The sequence below is a fragment of the Ailuropoda melanoleuca genome, chromosome 5, assembly GCF_002007445.2.
Source record: "Ailuropoda melanoleuca isolate Jingjing chromosome 5, ASM200744v2, whole genome shotgun sequence".
In the NCBI taxonomy this organism is placed as follows: domain Eukaryota; kingdom Metazoa; phylum Chordata; class Mammalia; order Carnivora; family Ursidae; genus Ailuropoda; species Ailuropoda melanoleuca.
This window is the reverse complement of record NC_048222.1, coordinates 3,155,558-3,177,277: the sequence shown is the minus strand read 5'-3', so window position 1 is coordinate 3,177,277 and position 21,720 is coordinate 3,155,558. Positions and strand designations below refer to the sequence as shown.

At 42.7% G+C, this 21,720-nt stretch overlaps 1 protein-coding gene and 1 long non-coding RNA gene across 4 annotated transcripts in view; both read right to left on the bottom strand.

Annotated features, from left to right (window-relative positions):
* Window positions 1–21,720, bottom strand: part of RIPOR2 (RHO family interacting cell polarization regulator 2) — a 216,821-nt gene that overhangs the window by 143,176 nt on the left and 51,925 nt on the right. The gene's annotated exons all lie outside the window — the stretch shown is intronic.
* Window positions 1–21,720, bottom strand: part of LOC109489076 — a 31,999-nt gene that overhangs the window by 2,307 nt on the left and 7,972 nt on the right. For 2 of the 3 annotated variants that reach the window (XR_002142013.2, XR_004625349.1), the window contains 2 exons: window positions 20,583–20,828; window positions 7,111–7,673 (listed from right to left, as the gene is read on the bottom strand). This is a non-coding gene — a long non-coding RNA (uncharacterized LOC109489076). Of the gene's footprint in view, window positions 1–7,110; window positions 7,674–20,582; window positions 20,829–21,720 lie in introns of those variants that run through there. The other variant, XR_004625350.1, reaches the window with a different exon arrangement.

The window sequence follows — 21,720 nt, the reverse complement described above, 5'->3', positions numbered from 1 at the left end:
GGGGCAAGTCACGTCACCTCTGCATGCCTCAGTTTCCCCATCTTTTCACTGGGCGCTGTCATAGGCACTAAGGCTATAGCAGTAAGGAAAGCCCCTTTTTATTTCATGCTTCCTGTAGGCACAGGTGGTGTTCTAAGCATTCTTTAGGTGTTAATTCATTGAATCCCCAGAGTAACCCAGTGAGGTGGGTACTTTTGTCAGGAAGTATGGTCCAGAGAGGCTGAGCCCCGTGGACTAGGTCTCCCAGCGAGCAGGAGGCAGAGGCAGGATGCCCACGCAAGCAGTCCGGCACCAGAAGCCATGCGCTAACTTGCTTTGAAGTGGAAGGTTCGCTGAAGGGAGCGGCAAGGCGATATGTGATTGCACAGTGGGCTCATGACACTGAGCGTGGAGTAGGGAAACTCAGAGCGTCTCGCAAGTGGAATTCTTTCCAGTTTACCGCTTTTTTGCTTGAACAAGTTGTTTGGATTTCAAATGACAGGTTCCATGTGGCCGCTGAAGGCCTTGCAGGAGAGAGAAGTAAAAAAACCAAAACAGACAAAAACCCCAAAAAGAGTATTTTAAGATTTTTCCCCCCTGTGACATAAATTGTGGTTTGAGGAGGGGACAGTTTAGAGGTAAGGGAGAGACTGGTTAGAAGGGAATGATAAGCCTGGATCAAGGGCAGGGTTTGAACATAAAGGAAGGAGCAGAATTGAAAGATACTCGTAAAGGATGAATATTAGGTCCAGGAAACGTGTTGACCACACCAGTCTATTCGAGGATGAACGCCAGTGATACACAGTGCTGGGGTTTTTAAAGGACTCCGCAATCACTGCCTAATTAACCCATCCCACTGGGAGGCACACTTATCATTAAAAGGAGGCAGCTGATTGCAAAGCTTCAGCCCCTCCTTTCACAGCTCAGCTTTATGTTTGGTTTCCAGAGTAATACGTGTTGCCTGGAGAGCTGGGGAAAAAAGAAACCTCATATTCGTTTTCTGTAGTAGGTTTTGAGCTTGTAGCTGCTAATTCCTTAAGCATTAGAAAAATGGTACCTTACAGCTGAGACAGGAGATTGTAGACTGGAAAGTGTGAAAAGGATCTCTCAGTTTAAAGAATGAGGGACATCTGCTCATCTTCGAGAGAGAGATTAGAATGTCAGTAGCTGTATTTGCTTGAGGACGCAAGGGACCTTCAGTGATCTGGAAATGCAAGGAGGACTCAAAATATTTTTGTTCTGATCGAGGCCAGGTGGGAGAGAATCTGAGCTCCAGATCCCACTGGGGCAGGATTATCGAATCTTCTGGCCCTTAACCCCTTTGTTTGGTTGGTATGGAAACTTCAGCAGAGATCGCTGCGGTTCTTCACCTCACTTCCCAAACCTCCCACACAGGTCAATAATTAGCAAACCACGTGAGGAAAAGACAATGCTCATTCTTTTCACAGAAATTTTGGCATAGTCTCAAATCTCCAGAAAAATCCTAAGAAAAAAATGTAAAAATAGAATACTACGCAGCCATTTATGAAATGCGCTTATGTGTACATGCTGTTGCGTAAGGCATTTCCCTGGGAAGACAAGGGTAACAAGTCTGATGGAATTTGTATTGGAAAGAAAAGAGGCAAGCTGCAGAAGGGTTCTGTATGGCACCATCCTATTCTCTGTTTTTAAAAAAATATGTGTAGGGACGCCTGGGTGGCTCAGTGGGTTAGGCGTCTGCCTTCAGCTCAGGTCATAATCTCAGGGTCCTGGGATCAAGTCCCACATTGGGCTCCCTGCTCAGAGGGGAGTCTGATTCTCTCTCTGCATGTCACTCCCCCTGCTTGTGCTCTCTCTCTCTCTGACAAATAAATTAAATAAAAATCTTTAAAAAAATGTGTACGTACGTATGTGTGTTTGTGAATGCATGGGAACGTGTGTGCGGATTTATCTTCCTTGGGATTCATTTAGCTTCTTGGGTAAAATATCCATCTGTTGCGGAAAATTCTCATACCTTATGTTTTCTTCTTCTAAATTTTTATTTTAAAATGATTAGAGATTCACAGGGAGTTGCAGAAAATAGCACAAAGAGGTCTTACGTACCCTTCTCCCAAGTTCCCCCAACGGTTATACTTTGGGTTGACGATGGCACAGTAACGATGCCAGGAAATTGACATTGGTGCAGGATGCGTGTGGTTCTGTGTTATTTCATTGATGTCTAGATTCCCGTAACAACCACTGTGCTGAAGCTGGAGTACCGTTCGGTCCCCACAAAGGTCCCCTGCTGCTGCCCCTTTCCAGTCACTCAGACCTCCCACCCCCTCCAGTCACTATTCCTAGTCCCAGGCTGCCACCCATCTGGCATCAAATGTTTGACAACAGTTGAGAACGTTATATAAATAGACCCACAGTGTGTGTCCTTTTGAGATTGGCTTCTTTCACTCAACACGTTGCCTTGAGATCCATCCAAGTCCTTGTGTGCATCAACGGTCCTGTCATTTTTATTGCCAAATAGTCATCCACGGTTAGATGAACCATGGTTTAACCATTCACCAAGGACAGACGTCAGTAGGTGGTTTCCAGGTCTTGGCTACTATGAATACAGCCACTATGAACGTTTGTGTCCAGGTGGTGTGTGGACGTAAATTTCAATTTCTGTGGAATAAATGCTGAGGAGTGGGTCATGTGGCAAGTGTGTGTGTAGTTTTTTAAGGAAATGTCAAATTAATTTCCGGAGTGGCCATATTGATTTACAGCCACCACGACCCCCCCCAGCAGTATGGGAAATATCCAGTTTCTCTACATTCTCACCAGCATTTGGCATTGTCAGTTTTTATTTTAGCTGTTCTAACACATACGTAGTGAGAATTCACCTTAGTCTTGTGTTTTTCCTAATGACAGGTGATTTACGTGTTTATTTGCCATCTGTAAATCGTTTGGGTGAAGTGGCTGTTCAAATGTTTGCTAATTTTTAATAGGTTTTTATTTTCTTAAGTTTTGCGAGTTCTTTGTCCTATTGTTTGCTCTCTTGCTTGAACCACTGGCTTTTGTTGAGATATCATTTATGGAAATTACTTGAGGCTCTGGACAGAGGTGGGGTCCTGTCAGAATGTTGTCTCTGCCAGGTACCTGGAGTCACAATCAGCTTAGACTCTTCTAAATTAAATTCTTGGCTTGAGGAATTTCGGTACCTCCAGGTGCTATGAATTTATCCTACCAACCCTTATTAGGACCAGCTTCTGGTTCTAAATTCTTTTTTTTTTTTCTTTTTTTCTTTCCTCTTATAAGTTTGAAGTTTCGACATAATTCCTAGTCTTCCCAGAAGGGGTGAGTGTGGGTGTGGGAATAGGGCTGGGGAGCTGGTTTGTTTCCAGTTCACTCATATTGAGAGTGCATCCTTTGGGATCCCAGCTTTATATGGTGTGCAGTTGGGTGGGGGGAGATCTCCTATTAAATCTGGGTGGGCCCTGGGTTTTGTTTGCTGTGTGAATATATTTTCTCCTTAGATAATTTTTTTCAATCATGAGATTATAAGAAATAAGATTTAACTTTCTTTTTACGTGTTCTCAATGTTTAAAATTAATAAAAAATACTGAAATGAAACACATTTTCAAAACGTGAAATAAAACACCTGAAATGCTTTTTCTTTTAACCTAACATTAGTGAGAGAAAGATAGTGACATATCCAACTGTGTGCATTTAAATTTCCTACGTAATAAACAGCTATCCGTGGGGCAGAATGGACAGCTCTGGGGATCAGAAATCTTCTTTCAGTAAATGTTTCTATTAAAGAGTCAAGGCGCCTGGCTGGCTCTGTCGGTAGAGCATGTAACTCTTCCTCTTGGAGTTGTAAGTTTGAGTTGGGTATAGAGATTCCTTAGAAAATAAAAATCTTTAAAAGAAAAATGAAGAGTAGAGACAACGTGAAGTCTGAAGTCCCTCTGTAGAGGAAGGGAAGGAGGTGGCGATCTTACAGAAAAAGGGAGTATTGCTCTTACACTGGTGAGCAGTATATCAAGGAAAAGTGTGTATCAGTTTCCTGTGGCTGCTGTAACGAATGATCACAAGCTTAGTGGGTTAAAACAACATGAATTTCTTACTTTACAGTCCTGGAGGTCCAGAGTCTGAACTGGATCTCACCAGACTGAGAGCAAGCTGTCGGCAGAGTCACAGGAGGCTCGAGGGGACAATCCATTTGCTTGCCCTTCCCAGCTTCTAGAGGCTGCCTGTGCCCCTTGGCTTATGGCTTCCCAGCCAGCAGTGGGTCTCATTGGATATTCCAGGATATTCTCCCCATCTCAAGGTCAGCTAATTAACATCCTTAATTCTATCTGCAATTGTAATTCCCCCTCACCATACAACGAAACATATTCACTGGTCTTGTGGGTTAGGACACGAACATCTTTGGGGGGGAACACACTGTTCTGCCTACCTTGGAGGGAGAAGCTTTTAGGTCATTTGGTCTAATTAAGATGGTGAATGCTTGTACAAATTACCTGCAGATCTGTGAAGCAAAATACACAAAAACAAATATACAGTAACGAATTATTGTAAGGCCAACACCACTGTAACCCTTCCCTAGGTCTAGAGGCGAAAACTTAACAGCCCCCTGCAGAAGGACCTCCATGTGCCCTGCCCCTATCCTGATCGGTACTTTCAAACTTATGTATCACATGGTAGACGCAATGCTCCATGAATTGATTTTCCTGTGTCTTACAAGGGTTTCAAACCCTAGAAATTTGCAGGACCTCAGATGATGAAGGTGGAACCAACTGCATACTTTGAAACTTGTGCAAAAAATTAACTGTGGCAGGAAAAGGGTTGCCTCGTTATATGAAAGAGTGGGATTGGGTGAAAAGAATCAGAGGGAGCATACAATCTTTCTTTTCCCTCCCTTGGCTCTGGTCCACTTTCTTCTCTTTAGCTACAGTTTCTTCTCAGAGAAGTAACGGGCTGCGCAACCATGCTTCCCATCTGAGGCTCTCTTTCCTTGAAATGTGTTGCTCAAGACCTCAACCTGGGGCCCAGAATCAGTCCTAAAGTCCTTTGGACAGATTGCCGTCAAGCTCTCTGCAGGACCTGAGCTAATGCCTCCTACAAACCTCTTTATAGAACAAGGACCATACTGAAAATAATATAATTAAGCTATACATGCAATTGAAGGATTCTTTCTGGGAATAGTCAGTGAGGCAATTTCTTGGGGGCAATGAGAGTATGTTTTATATTTGAGCTACTGAAGTTAAGTCACCCCGGGGAAATCACAAACCAGATTTGCATGGAGTTTTACCGAGTCTCATCATCCTTATTAATATGGTCTTAAGTTTACAAAATTACCTAATCCTAGCCCAAAATGTTTTAATACTGTATCTTTGATCCCTGTATCAGACAGCTGGGATGCCACGTGTTGGGGCCCTGCCGAGTTGGGAAATTATACATTTGATGATTATGAAATTGGTCTTGATTGACTTAATCACTGTAATCATTGGCATTGTGCAGCTATGCAACCAGGAAGTTTTCATTCCAACAATTACACACGATGAAGTCACGTTATGTGGGAAGCTCATCCCTGTGTTTATTTCTGTCTAAATGGGAAGAAGGCTGAAGAGAGGGCAGGGAATGGCGGGGCCAGGTGAACCCACATGACGCAGCCCAGGAAAGGCAGGGTTAAGTAATGAGCTTAACACAGTCCCTGGTTTCCTCTGGGCTTGGCCACGGCAAGGAGTTGTGTCTAATTAAATAGGTACTTATGTCGTTATCCCTCAAGAGGATTAACAGGCAGAGTATCTGGCATATGGTAGGAACCCCATAGATTTTAGTTTCTGTCCCCGTGACATCTTTTAAGGGGGTGTAGGGTGGCATGGAGGGGTGGGCTTCTCTTCCTTTATAACTACCCCTTACTCTAAATCCCCCGGTGGTGGGCTGGAGGGGAGCAGAAGTGCCTTCCTCCCTCCTACTTCTACAGATGGATTCAAGTTGCTGCCCGAACAAAGGAGTGTCCCCTCATTGGGAATTAGGGGAGCTAGTCAGTCTTCAGGGACGGCTGTGACTAGAGCCAGCAGAGCCTTACACATTCTCATTGTTACTGTATCTCAGAACTCTGGCTAGGGGAGGAGCATGCTGGAGGTCAGAAAATCCACTCCTTTTCACAGCATTCTGGATCGTGAAGCGGAAGGCAGTGGTGTGGGGGAGGGTAGGAAGGACAGAGAAGAGAGAAGGCTCTGGGGAGAAGTTTGCTTTAAGCTGTCGACCAAGCAGAGTCGCGCACAAAGACACACTGCCCACACACAGATCCACAGTGTGGCAGGAGGAAGGAGGACTTTGGGGACCATCAGCTCCAACCCTGTCATTCTGCTGATGAGGGGTGGGGACCTGGTGAGGGTGACCAAGATCAGATGGCCAGTGAGAAGCCGAGTGGCCCCCGTCCGACAGGTTTCCTGCTGCGTCCTGCGCACCCTTCCCGCACCAAATCCATTTATGACCTATACTTGGGCCCTCCTCTAATTGGCCTAAAGCTTCCATTAGGACAGAAGTTACTTGGTGACTATAAAGAATATATTGGTTGTTTTCCCATGAGATAATGCACAATCTGGTTTAATCCTCCAGATAGCCCTGTATAGTAGATAGGTTTGCTATTGTCTTGTATGGGCGAGGAGACTGAGGTTTCAGAGATGTTATGTGATTTAGGGATTAAGTGGGTGGGACTAGAGTCCAAGTCCTTGGATCCTAGACCTAGGGTCACACATGTCCGACGGAAGACCCCAACCCTGCCACGTGCAGTGAACATCGCACCACCATCCCTCTGCATCAAAGGCCGATTTCAGTGGCCTTCCATGCATCCGACAAGGATTTTGAGGCTTCTTCTGCCTGGGGAAGCATCTTTGGGGTATTTTTAGCATCTGCTCCTGACAGTGTGGCCCCCTGATGAGGACAAGCACCAGCTACACTCAGCCCCCAGCTGAGACTGGTTCTCAGCTGGGGCACTGGTGCTCCCAGGGACCTTTGGAAATGTCTTCAGGCATTTTCATGGTCCACATGAATAACATCCAGCATACTGAGATTGGAAGAGAGACTGGGGAGACATTCTGGGTGCCCACTGAGAAAACAGTGGGGTGGGGAGAAGGGAGGAAATTTTAAAGTCAGGAAACATTGTACTGATTTTCAGTAAGGTCAAAAAAGAGTCGATTTTAATTGAGTTTATGGTGTTATCGTGTAGTGGTGAGGAGCTCGCACTCTGTGCTCAGATGGCCCGGCGTGGAATTCTGCTTAGCTTCTCAGAGCCTCAGTTGGCCCACCTGAAAATGGGGGCAATGACAGTGCTCACCTCATTGTGCTCGTGTGTCAAATTCCAGAACAGTGCCCGGAGCATGGTCAGGGAGCGCAATGACGGTCTTGTTGCCGTTGTCTTGGTAGTAGTTGTTGAACAAAATACCAGCATTGGCTACGAAAGGGAGGATCCACAGAGGCTTAGAAGAAGCAGCAAAACCATTAGGGAAGGTGGTGCTCACCATGGTTCATAACAGGTTGAGTACAGACTCCTTCCATTTAGAGTGGATACTCACCATAGTGATGATGTGGGCTCACCGGCAACAAGCCAGCCTGACGTCACTGCTTTATTTGCCAGAGAGACTCCGATCAGGGAGATCAGGAGGACATGTGGCATCTGGGCTCAGAAGTCACTTCAGGATATCCGCGTGCACGGGATGGAGACATATGCCCTGATACAGGGATGACTGAGCTGTTTGGGACTAGCTGAATTCCTGCCTGGCAGGAACGGGCAGCCTACTGTGGCTCTTTCCTATCACTGGCCCTTTCAAAATTTAAATCACTAGTTTAGAATGTGTGTTTTGAAAACTTATTTTTGGCAGCATTATTTTTCTCCCTACGCATCTTTAAGAGAAAGCCCAGGATACAAAAGATGAAAGCAACGTTTCTCTGATTGAAGCATCGAAAGACACTGGAGCGGGTACCGTTCATTTCCTGAAGCAGCTGTGGAAGCTTGAGGACTTGGCGTTAGATGGAAGTGTGGAGTCCACTCTTGCCAGATTTGCTGATCAGAATGCATGAAGGCAGTGACCCTGCTGGGCTGGCTTGGAGCACAGGGCTCCAAGGTCGTAGGAAGCAATATGGCAAACTACCTAAGAACTTGGCCTTTGGAGTCAGCAGAAGTAGGTGTGACTTGGAACAAGGTAATTAACTGCCAAGTCTCAGTTCTTCCACTGGAAAATGAGGATGGTAATTGTACCTACCTCACGGAGTGTTTGTGAGATTCAAAATGAAATAATAATGAACACAGAGCTTTTGACATATTATTATTAATATAACATGTATCAGGGTAAAGATAAAATTCTGTATTTGAATCCTGCCAAGGTATGCAGAAACTAGCAGTTCATGTACGAAAGAAAAAGTAGGCATATTAGTCGACGATGAAACTCAGTGTAACAGTCAAGCCAACCACAAAAAACACGAATGCAATCTTAAGCTGCATAGTTCAGAAAACTTCCATCTGACTTGCTCCTGCCCGGTTAACCCCTCCCATCCTGGGAGTCATGCTCTGTAGGGAACTAAGAGAACTGGGCCTCTCACAGAAGGTTGGTGAGGGCCCCATACAGAATCCACGATGCCTGAGGAACTGAGGAACGGCTGGATGAATCATGATATTTACATCCAAGAAGAGAAATCTTAGAGACACAGGATGGAGGTTTTCAGATATGTGGGTGGGCCTTGAGGATTCTGTAGTAACTCCGAGTGGAACCAGGATGTGGACGCTTTAATGGAGTAGATTTAGGCCCCGCATAACAAAGAACTCTCCAGGAACAAGTTCTTTGTCCAGCAGCACAATGAACTGCCTCAGCAGGTAAGAAATTCCCAGTCGCTGGATTTGTGCATGATTTGACAGGGTATGTGATAAAAGGAGCTCATGGGAGGATGGGCTGCGTGATTCCTCAAAGCCCTTTCAACCTTGAAAATGCTGTTTTCCTAATAAGTTATGAAATGCTGAGTAATGCCTTATCTTATGGGTGGAGATAGGGATAAGATCTCTTTATAGAAAACATCTGTTCGTGTGAATCCTGGGCCAGTATCAAGCTGCGTGCAGGCTTGTTCATCTGCTGCGCGACCCAGGCACATCTCAGCTCCTCGACCGCCTTAGGCACAAATTGGTGAATAAGTAAGGGAAGGAAGATAAGAAGGAAGGGAAGGAGGGAGAGGAGAGGCATCTGTCAAAATACTGTCATTTGATCTGAATAGATATTTCTTCAAATAAGATATTTAAGTAGCCAATTATCACATGAAAAGATGCTCAACATCATTATTCATCAGGGAAATGGAAATCAAAACGACGAGATACCACCTCACACCCACCAGAACGGCCACATCACACAGACAGATGACAAGTGTTGAGTAGGATGTGGAGAAATTGGAACCCACGTACCCTGCTGGTGGGAACGTAAAACGCTGCAGGAGCTTTGGAAACCAGTTTGGCAGCTCCTCAAAATCTACCATATGATCCACAAGTCCACTCCTCGGTAGGGACTCGAGACAAATAAAAACACATGTGAGCACAGGGTGGGGGACGGAAGTGTTGAATCATTGTGCTGTACTCCTGAAACCAATATAACGCTGTATGGTAACTGGAATTAAAATAAACACTGAAAACAATGCCTGAGTCCACACAAAAACATGTCCAAGAACGTTCATGGCAGCATTACGTATAGCAAACATTACTTTTTTTTGTAAGTAGGCTCCATGCCCAGTGTGGACCCCAACATGGGGCTTGAACTCATGACTCTGAGATCAAGACCTGAGCTGAGTTCAAGAGTGGGACGCTCAATGGACTGAGCCACCGAGGCGCCCCAGCATAATGTATAATAGCCAGAAAATGGAAATAACTCAAAGGCCTGGGGGACGTTGAGAAGTCACAGTGCACATAGTACATGTGCCAAAACCTGCAAACCAAGATGCTAAGCAAAGGAAGCCAGTCACAGAAGATGGCATCCTACATGATTCTATTGATATGAAATGTCCAGAATAAGCCAAACTGTAGAGACATAAGTAGGTAAGTGGTTGCCAGGGGCTGGAAGAAAGGGGAAGGAAGTGTTGACTGAGAATGAGTATGAGTTTATTTTGGGGGGGGGGGTGGTGATGAAAATATTCTAAAATTGATTGTGCTATCAATTGTACAACTCTGAATATACTAAAAGCCATCGAATTGTGTACTTCACATTGGTGAATTATATGGTATGTGAATTATAGCTCAATAAAGCTGTTGTATATTTTTCCCAAATAATATGTACGTATATACATACATATATAAATACACATTCGTTTGGAAATGCTACCAAACCACTAACTTTGGACCGTGAGGGGGAGCAGAATGTGCCACCCGAAAAGATACCACCTTGGTGTATTGCTTATTTTGAATTAAAGTTACATAAGAAATAGTGGGTCCAAGAAAGACACTCTGACCCCTCTCTGACCCCCTGACAGCAGGAAATAAATGTCCCATGTGAAAGGTACCCTCCCTGTATCAGGAGGCAGAGAGACAGCCCTGTCACCGGAGACAGGGAATTCAGGCCCAAGAAGGCCGTATAAACAAATCTTGTCACTAATTTACTACCCCACATTCAGATTTCTTTGTTTTGTCAATTTTTTCACAAATGGATTATTTCTTTGATTAAAGGATATAAAACCTGCCTGTTTGGGTCACTTCTTTGAGTCTCATCTTTCTATGAGCTCACATACATAGGTATGAAATTTTAATTTCTTTTTCTCCCACTAATGTGTTTTAGGTCAATTTAATTATTAGGCCAGCCAAAGAACCTAAAAGAGAAGAAGAAACAGTCCTCCCTTATATCTGTGATAGTCCGACTACACATAAAGATTTTAGAACTACCTCTGGCAAGTATAAAGGAGAACTGGAAACATCCTTTAACAAAGAACTCTTCCAAATAAAATAAATCTAAATTAAAAAGAAAAAGATGAACAGCAGCACAGCAAAAAAAAAAATTGAGTAATGGATACAATGTGCAAAAGACGTACAGATCAACAATAAACTCAGAAAAGCATCAAACTCACTAACAGCTAAAGAAATACTAGTTGAGGGTTTGTCGGTCCAGTCTTTTTGGAGGGCAAATCGGCAGTACGCTAAGGGTCTCGTAAATACTCATTCCTGTTGGGAATATCATCTCTAGAATATAACAAGGAGCAAGGAATATCTGAAAAGATACTTCTGTTAAATTGTTTATGATGGCAAAAAAAATTGCTGACAATTGATTGTTTACCAATAAGGGAATGTTACATACACTATGATATATCCATACTTTGAGTTATTGTGCAACCATTTAAATTATGTCTTTCAAGAAGACTAAATGATGTAAGAAAATGCTTGCAATGTTAGGAAAAAATTTTAAAAACCCCACTGCATATATAGAATGAAACCAGTTTTGTGGGAAGTAAACCATACATATGGAAAAAATACACCAAAGCATGGTAGGATTACCAATGGTTTCTACTTTTTGCTTGAAACTTCTCTGAACATTCTAAAAGGTCTGCAAGGAACATGGATTCCACTGTTTTGTATTTCTTTGTAATCATAATAAAGATAAATGTTAATTTAAACCAAGACATTTGGAACAGGAAGCAAACTACTAACCCTGTTTAAGAGCAAGGTCTATCTAGAACATTGGAGGACATTGAGACCAAAATTTATCTCCCCCCCCAAAAAAAACAGAAAAAGAAAAGCAGAGTAGTTTCATATTTTACTGCTCAAATATAAGAAAACTCAGGGAAATTCTATTAATTAACACCTTCTAGTTTTGATAAAACTTAGTGATGGGAGGTAGGAGTGAGGTCTAGCCACTGGCATGTCAGCAGTGGGAGGGTAGTTACTGCTCCTGTTGAAAGACTGCCCTCATGTTTTGGTGGATTCTAGAAACATCTTTGAAATCCTCACTGTTCAGTGTGTAACTATTTTGAGAACTAAAGTCTCGGAAAAAAAGTTAGAAGTGTTTATTCAACTGCATACCAAGCTTCCCTGCCCACCCCAATATATAGTCTAAAGCTGTTTAATCAACAGTGGGTTGGCCAAGCCTAAGGTCAGTCAAAACTTGATAAGTGGATAACCTAACATTGGTCAGGGCTGCCTGTTTATTCTGAAATGAACCTGGGAAGAAAAAGCAGTGCTCAGCTTGGTGACCTTGAGAACTGGAGTTTCTCTGTAACCTCCAGAGTGAGGACTGGATATCTCAGGATAAGGAAGAAATCTCTTTCAAGTGAAAAATGCTTCAGAAACAACTGTACTGCCCAAATATGAATCTAGTTTGAGAGGGTCTTTCCCCTTCTATAAGTCTCTGTTTGCCAGGCCAATATATTGCAGTCTCAAAACTATTTTTGTTAAACTGAAGGTTACCACCCAGATGGTTTTAGGCTCATCCCATAACTTCTCTGAGCCTGAATTTCCTCATTTTCAATAGGAGAGTGCTTTCAAATTTTAAAATTGCATAATTACTGAAACCACCACTTTTTTTTTTTTAAAGATTTTATTTATTTATTTGACAGAGATAGAGACAGCTAGCGAGAGAGGGAACACAAGCAGGGGGAGTGGGAGAGGAAGAAGCAGGCTCATAGAGGAAGAGCCTGACGTGGGGCTCGATCCCAGAACGCTGGGATCATGCCCTGAGCTGAAGGCAGACGCTTAACCGCTCTGCCACCCAGGCGCCCCTGAAACCACCACTTTTATTCATGCACACATGCACATACCTCATAGGAATATATAAATACTTAATATTTCAAATGACTGGTTTGGATTAGGGTCTTATTTATACCAGAGATCTCTAAAGATAAAAGCCAGTTGATATATGAAAAACCCATAGCTAACATTATACTCAATGGGGAAAAACCGAGAGCTTTCCCTTTCAGGTCAGGAACGAGACAAGGATGTCCACTCTTACCACTTTTATTCAACATGGTACTGGAAGTCCTAGCCACAGCAATCAGACAAGAAAAAGAAATAAGGGGCATCTATATTGGTAAAGAAGAATTAAATTGTCACTATTTGCACATGACATGATATTACACATAGAAAATCCTAAAGATGCCACCAAAAAACTACTAGAAATAATGAATTCGGTGAAGTGGCAGGATACAAAATTAATACCCAGATACCCATAGTATTTTTATATACTAATAATGAAATAGCAGAAAGAGAAATTTTAAAAACACCATTTACAATTGCACTAAAAAGAATAAAATACCTAGGAATAAACTTACCCAAAGAGGTGAAAGACCCGTACTCTGAAAACTAGAAAACACTGATGAAAGAAATTGAAGATGACACAAATGGAAAGATATCCCATGCTCATGGATTGGAAGAACAAGTATTGTTAAAATGTCCTTTTTACCCAAAGCAATCTATAGACTCAATGCAATCTCTATCGAAATACCAACAGTATTTTCCACAAAACTAGGACAAATAACACTAAAATTTGTATGGAATCACAAAAGACCCTGAATAGGCAAAGCAATCCTGAGAAAGAACGAAGCTGGAAGTATCACAATCTCAGATTTCAAGATATACAACAAAGCTGTCGTAATGAAAACATTATTAGTACTGGCACAAAAATAGACATAGAGATCAATGGATCAGACAAGAAAACCCAGAAATAAACCCACGATTATGGTCAATTAATCTATGGCAAAGAAGGAAAGGATATACAATAGGGGAAAGACAGTCTCTTCAATAAATGATGCTGGGAAAACTGGACAGCTTCAAGCAGAAGAATGAAACTGGACCATTTCCTTACACCATATACAAAAATAAATTCAAAATGGAGTAAAGACCTAAATGTGAGACCTGAGACCATAAAAATCCTAGAAGAGAGCCCAGGCAGTAACTTCTCTGACACTGGCCAAAGCAACATTTTTCTCAATATGTCTCCTAAGGTAAGGGAACCAAAAGCAAAAATAAACTATTGGCATTACACCAACATAAAAAGCTTTTGCACAGCAAAGGAAACCATCAATAAAACAAAAGGACAACCTATTGAATGGGAGAAGATATTTGTGAATGATGAATCCAATAAGGAGTTAATATCCAAAATATAAAAAGTACTTATACAACTCCATATCAAAAATACCCCCAAATAATCCTATTAAGTGGACACAGGACCTGAATAGACATTTTTCCAAAGAAGACATCTAGATGGCCAACAGACCCATGAAATCAAAACCACAATGAGATATCACCTCACACCTGTCAGAATGGCTAAAAAACACAAGAAACAACAAGTGTTGGCAAGAATGTGGAGAAAAAGGAATCTTTGAGCTCTGTTGGTGGGAATGCAAATTGGTGCAGCCATTGTGCAGAACAGTATGAAGTTTGTTCGAAAAATGAAAAAATAGAAATACCATGTGATCCAATAATTCCACTACTGGGTAAAATTTACCCAAAGAAAATGAAAACACAAATTCAAAAAGGTATGTACGTTCCTATGTTTATTGCAGCATTATTTATAATAGTCAAGACATGGAAGTAATCTGTGTATCCATCAGTAGATGAATGGATAAGGAAAATGTGACACACACACACACAAACACATGAATATTATGCAGCCATACAAATGGATAAGATTGTGCCATTTGAGACAATGTGGATGGATCCAGGGGGTATTATGCTAAGAGAAATGTCAGACTGAGAAAGAAAAATACAATTCCACTCATAAATGGAATCTAAAAAAAAAAAAAAAAAAGAATAAACGAACAAAAAGCAGAACCAGAATTATAAATGCAGAGAACAAACTGCTGATTGCCAGAGGGGAGGGGCTGGGGGTGGGCCAAATGGGAGAAGGGGAGAGGGAGATACAGGCCTCCAGTTATGGAAGGAGTAAGGCAGAGAATATAAAGCAAAGCCTAAGGAATACAGTCGATGATACTGTAATCGTGCTGTGTGGGATAGATGGTGGCTACACTTGTGAACACAGCGTCATGTATAAACTTGTCAAATCACTAAGTGGTACACCTGAAACTCATGTAACAGTGTATATCAGCTATACTCAAAAAAAAAAAAATTCCAACTGGCTCAACCGAAATGCCATGAAAAAAATGTCCCCTTCCCTCCCCAGCCCCTGGTGTCTTCATAGACCAGAAAGCAGTGTCTGAAATTCCATGTTCGGAGATTAGTTCTTTAGGAGTAAGTTTGATCTGTGTTTTGTCACTAATGCTGCTAGAAGCAGTCACTCTATGGTCGAACAGTCTGGGTTCCAATCCTAAACTCCACCTAGCTCTAGGACCTGGGGCAGGCCATTCAGTCACTCCGTCCTTCAGTATTCTCATTCACAAAACGGGGCTAACATCCGTACCTTCCTCACAGGGTTGTAAGAATTGAATAGAATGACACATGTCATTCCCAGTAAATGTTCGTCATTATTTCTTTTTGGTAGGAGGATTTCAGAGCTATGTGAGCATCTCGAGGAAGATGAGGAGAGGCCCCAGGACGGAGAGGCTGATAGAATGTAGCTGACATAAGCCTCACCTTCTAGATGCATTCACTGAGGCCTGAGTGCACCCTGAGATTTATACATCTTTGGATAAAGCTTTAATCCAGTTTTCTCTGCTTTGCAAACTAATTCTTCCCATCCCCAGATCCCTTCTATAATTGACCTCTCAACATTTCCTGTTGTTCCTTATGGAACAATTAGAAACAAAGGGCTTGGTTTTCCTCTTTCAGAGGGCATGTGTCTTGTTTATGATTGCACAGAACCCCCCCCCCCGGGTCTATATCTGGTGACCCCAAACCATGCAAGAGAACCTGCAATGATGGGCTAGTTATTTGCAAAGCTATAGATTTTACTTATTTAGCTAGTTTCTTAGCCCTAACATGAAGTTCTTTTTCCTGTTTTTTTTTTTTAAGATTTTTAAATTTATGTTAGAGGGAGGGAGAGAAAGTGTGCATGCATAGGACGGCAGGGGGAGGGGGCAGGGGGGCAATGTCGGGTAGAGGGAGAGGGAGAGACAGTCTAGATAGTCTTTTTTTTTTTTTAAGATTTTATTTATTTGTCAGAAAGAGAGGGAGAGAGAGAGAAAGCATAAGCAGGGGAGCAGCAGGCAGAGGGAGAAGCAGGCTCCCCGCTGAGCAAGGAGCCTGACATGGGACTAGATCCCATGACCCCTAGGATCATGACCTGAGTCCAAGGCAGACGCTTAACCAACTGAGCCACCCAGGTGTCCCAGGGAGAGACAGTCTTAAGCAGATTCTGGCTGAGGGCAGAGCCCCATGTGGGGCTCCATCTCACAACCCTGAGATCATGACCTGAGCTGAAACCAAGAGTCAGACACTTAACCAACTGCGCCAGCCCGGCACCCCTCTTTTTCCTGTTTTTAAAAGTCATACTGTACATCTCCTGTCCTATGGGAGGGATCATATCTGCCACCCCTCCAAGTCACACCACCTTGTGGAAAGTGGGCACAGGGAGCTTCCCATTTTGAAAAGATCTTGATGAGATTAATGTAAATTGGATCTTTTTCTTTCTGTAACCAATATCTGATGTTTAAAAAAAAAAAAAGACTTGTAGGCTGATGGGAAGCCTCAAGTTCTTCTTTGCTGGGGAAGGGAGAGGCCAGTTCCAAGAATTCCTTCACACCACGTCGGGACCCAGAGTCAAAGAAATGGTCCGCATGTTATCCATAGGACTAGTTTTAATTGGGACAATGAAAAGCATCTTTTGAGGATGGGAAGCAAGTTGGCAGTATAGCATGGTGATTAAAAGCACAGGTTTTAAAACTGGCAGATCTGGGTTCAAATTTCCACTTAGCCACTCACAAGTCCCGTAGCTACACTTTCCTCCATTCGCATGGTGAGATTAGAAAGACATTCCTTATAGAAATTCAATGAAGTTAATAATCTGGCACATTGTAAGAACTCAACAAATGGTGGTAAATATTAATATTGCCGCTGGTTGGCCACTGACCAGGTGTCTGACCACCGAATACTGGAGGTAGGAGTGTAAGTAGGAGACGAAGAGCCTGTAGGAACCTAGATCCCCAGGGAAAAATCTTCTGCTGGGACACGTCAGAGAACCCCATCCTAGATTGGCTCCTTGGCCTTGAATATTTAATGCAATCCAAATCTCTTTTGCTTTCCCACAGTGTCAGCATTGTTAATCCTAGAGCCACGGAGAAGCCGCTAAGAATCTCAAAAGATGCCGTGAATTACTTTGAATTACTCTCTCATCAGCTCTGCCTAGATGCAGAAATGTACTAAGCAAGGAAAACGCTTCCTAGTTCACCTACTGGAGCAATCTGAGTGGAGGCTGTTATCGTGGGAGTCTGTCTGTTCACCAGTATCTCTTGGACATCTGTACACCTTCTACATGTCCCCAGTTGTGAGCCAAATCAGGATGCCAGGTCGTCTTAAATGTGACTCAACAGCATAATGTTTTACAAATATATGCGTGTTTATACAAATGGATTTAAAGAAATGGAATTGTGTACTTCCCCAGCGTGAACATAAGAGCATTGGCTAAGCTGGGGGTCTCGTCCTTTTCCTCTCTGGTGACAGCCACAGGAATGACAATGGCTTGAGACTTAGGGGAGCAGATGCCCCCTTTGCCCCTGTAAGGTAGAGGGTGAATGAGGGCAAATGGGAGCACCTGTCCGTTCACAGGTGCAGGTGGGGTACAGGCAAGGGCGCTACGGACTCACAGCGGCTAGCCACTGCCCCTGGCTCCCTCCCTTCCGCCACCTCCCTGCCTCCTTGGCGTGTTGAGGCTGAGGCCGGGCTGGGCGGGTGGGAAGTGAGGTTGGTCAGGATCCACAGAGAAGCAGAGCAAAGCAGGACTGGACCAAAGGATCCTTTCTCGGGTGCCCTGAATGAGCACGCTCATTCATTGTCCCAGGCTTCTATCTCAAATTCCTCTGCTTTGCTTCTCTGCGGGATAACTTTCTCCACCTCCATAAGAGATACAAAAACAGGGGTGGGTCTCAAATAGTTGAAATTCTTTTCCATTCGCCACCGATTCCGCTCTCCTCCATTTGAACAAAAGGGTGTAGAGTTTGGATGAAAACCAACAGGGTTATAAAGAATTTTATCTTGGGATAAGGCTTTCAATGGCTGCCTTGTGTGTCGGGAGAGATCAGAGGTGCCTTGTGAGTGAGTAGAAAGCACTTATCAACCCAAACAAATATTTCCCCAGCGTTGCCTTCCCCGTGGAGTCACCCTGGAGGCTAAAATGCGAACAGTCAGCATAAATTCCTGCTGGCCCTGTGCACCTGTCCTCCGCTGAAACAGAAGCAATTCTGGATTTCAGAAGGAAAGGGATGAGGTTCAAAGACAAAGTACGACACAGAACGAAGGAAGGGCTTGCCTTCCCCACCTCGAGGGGGCATGTCCTTGCCTGGGGCGCCAGGCCAGCGCAGCAGAGACCTTCCTGAGCTGGCTCGGTTTGCAGAACTGGTCGTCTCAGTACAGACCGAGGAGGCCCTCGTTCTCAGCCCCCAACCCCAGCGTAGTCTCCCTTCACCCGCCACCCAGTATGTTTGGCCGAAGTGGCTAATACTGTAGACTCCGCAGTCATATTGCCTGCTGTCTCATCCCTGCTTCCACCACTTGCTAACTGTGCAACCTTGGGCGAGTTACTCAACCTCTCTGTGCCACAGCTCTGTCATCTGTAAAACGGAGGATATGGCAGCACCTACCTCCTAGCGCTGTTTAGAGGATTCAATGAGGTGATACCTATAAAATGCTTAGAGGGCTTTCTAGCTCCTAGTAAATCCTCAATAAATGCTAAGTACTGTTCTGGAAGCCCAACGTAGCATAGCGAGGATGGGGCTTAACTTGTCCCTTGGCGTTACTAAGACACAGAGTTTGCTCTAGACATGGCCCCTGTGGCTAGGCCTCCACTGTTGGACTTACGAGGAACGAGCCTATAAAAAAACCCTAATCCAGAGTATTTGCCTCAGTATCAACCTCTCAAAGACTAATCACATCTTAGCGAAATCTTTGTCTTTTAAAAAATTTCTTTCTTCCTTTCATGCTTTTAGTAACAAAAGAAAAACATATTTGTGGTAAAAATTCATAGAATTCTAAAGCATAGAAAATGAAAACCAAAAGCATTTCTCCACAAAACCCACTTTCCAAAAACTGTTAGCAATTACCGGCTTTGTGCAAAAATAAATAAATAGAAATGAAATGAAATAAAATGAAATGGGTAATAATTTTTCTTGGTTGTTGCCTCTCCAAGATCCAAACTCTTTCAGTGTTGCTGCCTATTCATGAACAATGAATTATTCAGTAGTTACGTGACTAATGTTGCCAATTTGAACGATACTAATTTAGCCAAGTTTTCTGTTTCAGTTCTAAGTGACTCAACCTGCCTTGTTTCTATTGCCCTAGTCAGATTCATTGTCAACTACTGTTGTACTTCGCTAATCACACATTTCTGAGGCCAAGTGAGATTATCACTTATTCGGGTGCTAAATATTTATTTTTACACACACGCAGAATCTCTCCGTGTCTAAATGTTTTTAGACATGAAAGAAGAACACTTGATCTCAACGACTTGCTTACTGTGTGATTTCCTGAGAACCAGGTAAAGTAGTTGGCTGATATTCCTGTGTTTTCTCTACATATGAAATGGATGCAATATATTAGTTTGTCAGATGGTCATAATAACGACTCAAGTGTGAAATACCTCCATTCAAAAGTAGTTAAGATAATACATTTCTGCCAATTGTTCAATTGGACTTCATTAAAATTAAAAACTTCTGCTCTTTGAGAGACTCTGTTAAGAGAAGGAAAAGGCAAGTCACAGATTAAGGGAAGATCTTTGCAAAACACATATCTAGTAAAGGGCTTATATCCAACAATAAACTCTGGGATCTCAACACTAAGAAAAAAAATGAAAATGGGCCAAAGATTTGAGCAAACACTTTACCAAAGAATAAACACAGCTATCAGAGAAGCACATAAAATATACTCGATGTCATTAGTCATTAGGGAAAGACCAATTAAAACCACAGTGTCATGTTACTATGTATCGATTAGAGCGGCCAAAAGGAAAAAAACTGACCACAGCCAGTGTTGGCAAGGATGTGGAGGAACTGGAATGTTCTCATACACAAAGCTGGTGCATAAAGCATGCCAGTGTAGCCTCTTTGCAGAACAATCTGGTAGTTTCTCAAAGAGCTAAACATACCCATGGGACAGCCTAGTCTTTCCAGGCATAGGTATTTATTCAAACGAAAGGAAAATGTATGTCTCTAGACAGACTTGTACACAAATGATCATAGCTTTACTGATAATAACCAAAAATAGGAAATGACCCAAATATTCATCAACAGGTGAATGGAGAAACAAAGAGAATACTGCTCAGGGATCAGAAAGGAACAAACTATGGGTACACACAACAATGTGGATTAATCTCAAAATAATGTATGCTGACTGACTGAAGCCAGATCGAAAAAGAGTATATTTCATTTTATTGCATTTATGTGAAACTCCAGAAAACACAAATAATCGAAAGTAGCAGAAAACAGATCTGTGATTACTTGGGGAGGGGGTCAAAGAGAGGTAGGAGGAATGTCTCACAAAGGGGCACATGAAAACTTTCCAGGATGAAGGATATGTTCATTACCTTGACTGCAGTTGCGTTTTCATGGGTGCATATAGATGTCAAACTTATCAAATCATACATCTCAAACATGGATGGGTAATTGTGTGTCCATTAATCGATTATACATCAATAAAATTGTTTCCAAAGATGATGTAGTTCTGGAGACATAGCTTCAGAAGTTCCACAGAAGCACAACTTCCTGTTCCCGGTGACCTCATGAACTTTCTCCCCAATCTTTCTACTTTGAGGTCAGATTATTCAGTAATGCTAAAATAAAGGAAATATGCAAATATGTATATAGACTTTGGAATCTGATCGACCTGAGTTCTAATTATGACAAAGACAGCTGGTTGTTTCCTAAGAACCATTCTCTCCTTATTCCTTAGTATTAGAATCCCTGAGTCTTAACTAAGCACATTACTGTCTGGAATAAAGACAAATTTTTTTTTTCTGACCCTCTTTGCAGGTAGGTGTGGCCATAAGTAAGTTCTTGCCAACGGAATACAAGCAGAAACATTATGTCTGACTTTTGAGAAATGTCTTTAAAGGGTGGGGCACACACTTCTTTGGCCTTCCTCCTTTCTGCTGACTGGAATGAGGATGTGAAGGCTGGAGGATGAGTGGCCCTCATGGGCCATGAGGAAGAAACCACATGGGAACAAAAAGGGGGTGACAACACAGAAAGAGTCCCAGATCTTGACATCTTGGAGCACCATATCAGCCCTGCATTATTTACTTCTGGCCTATTACTACAGGACAGAGAAAAAGAAATAAGCATCTCCATTTTGTTTAATCTCCCATTTCCTAGCATGCACACCTGGGCCTCATCTTATATATTGGATGAATTACTTCCAATTTACTAATGTACAAAATTTGAATAACTTTATAATAGTCTCTATTTTTAAGAGTTATTATAAGGACTAAGTGAGAGAATACATTTAAAACACTTGGGATTGTGTCTGGCCCCTTAGTAAACGCTCAATAAAATACAAGCTTCAGTTACTGTTATTCTTTACATGAACATATCCATGATTTAGGAAGTAAAATCCGCCCTAAGGTCTTGGCTCAGGGACTGTTGCAGTAGCAGGCGTCGTGGGCATCCCCATTGCCCAACATGCAGTGGGAGCCGTGGGCAGGAGTTCCACGGGCCAAGAGATAC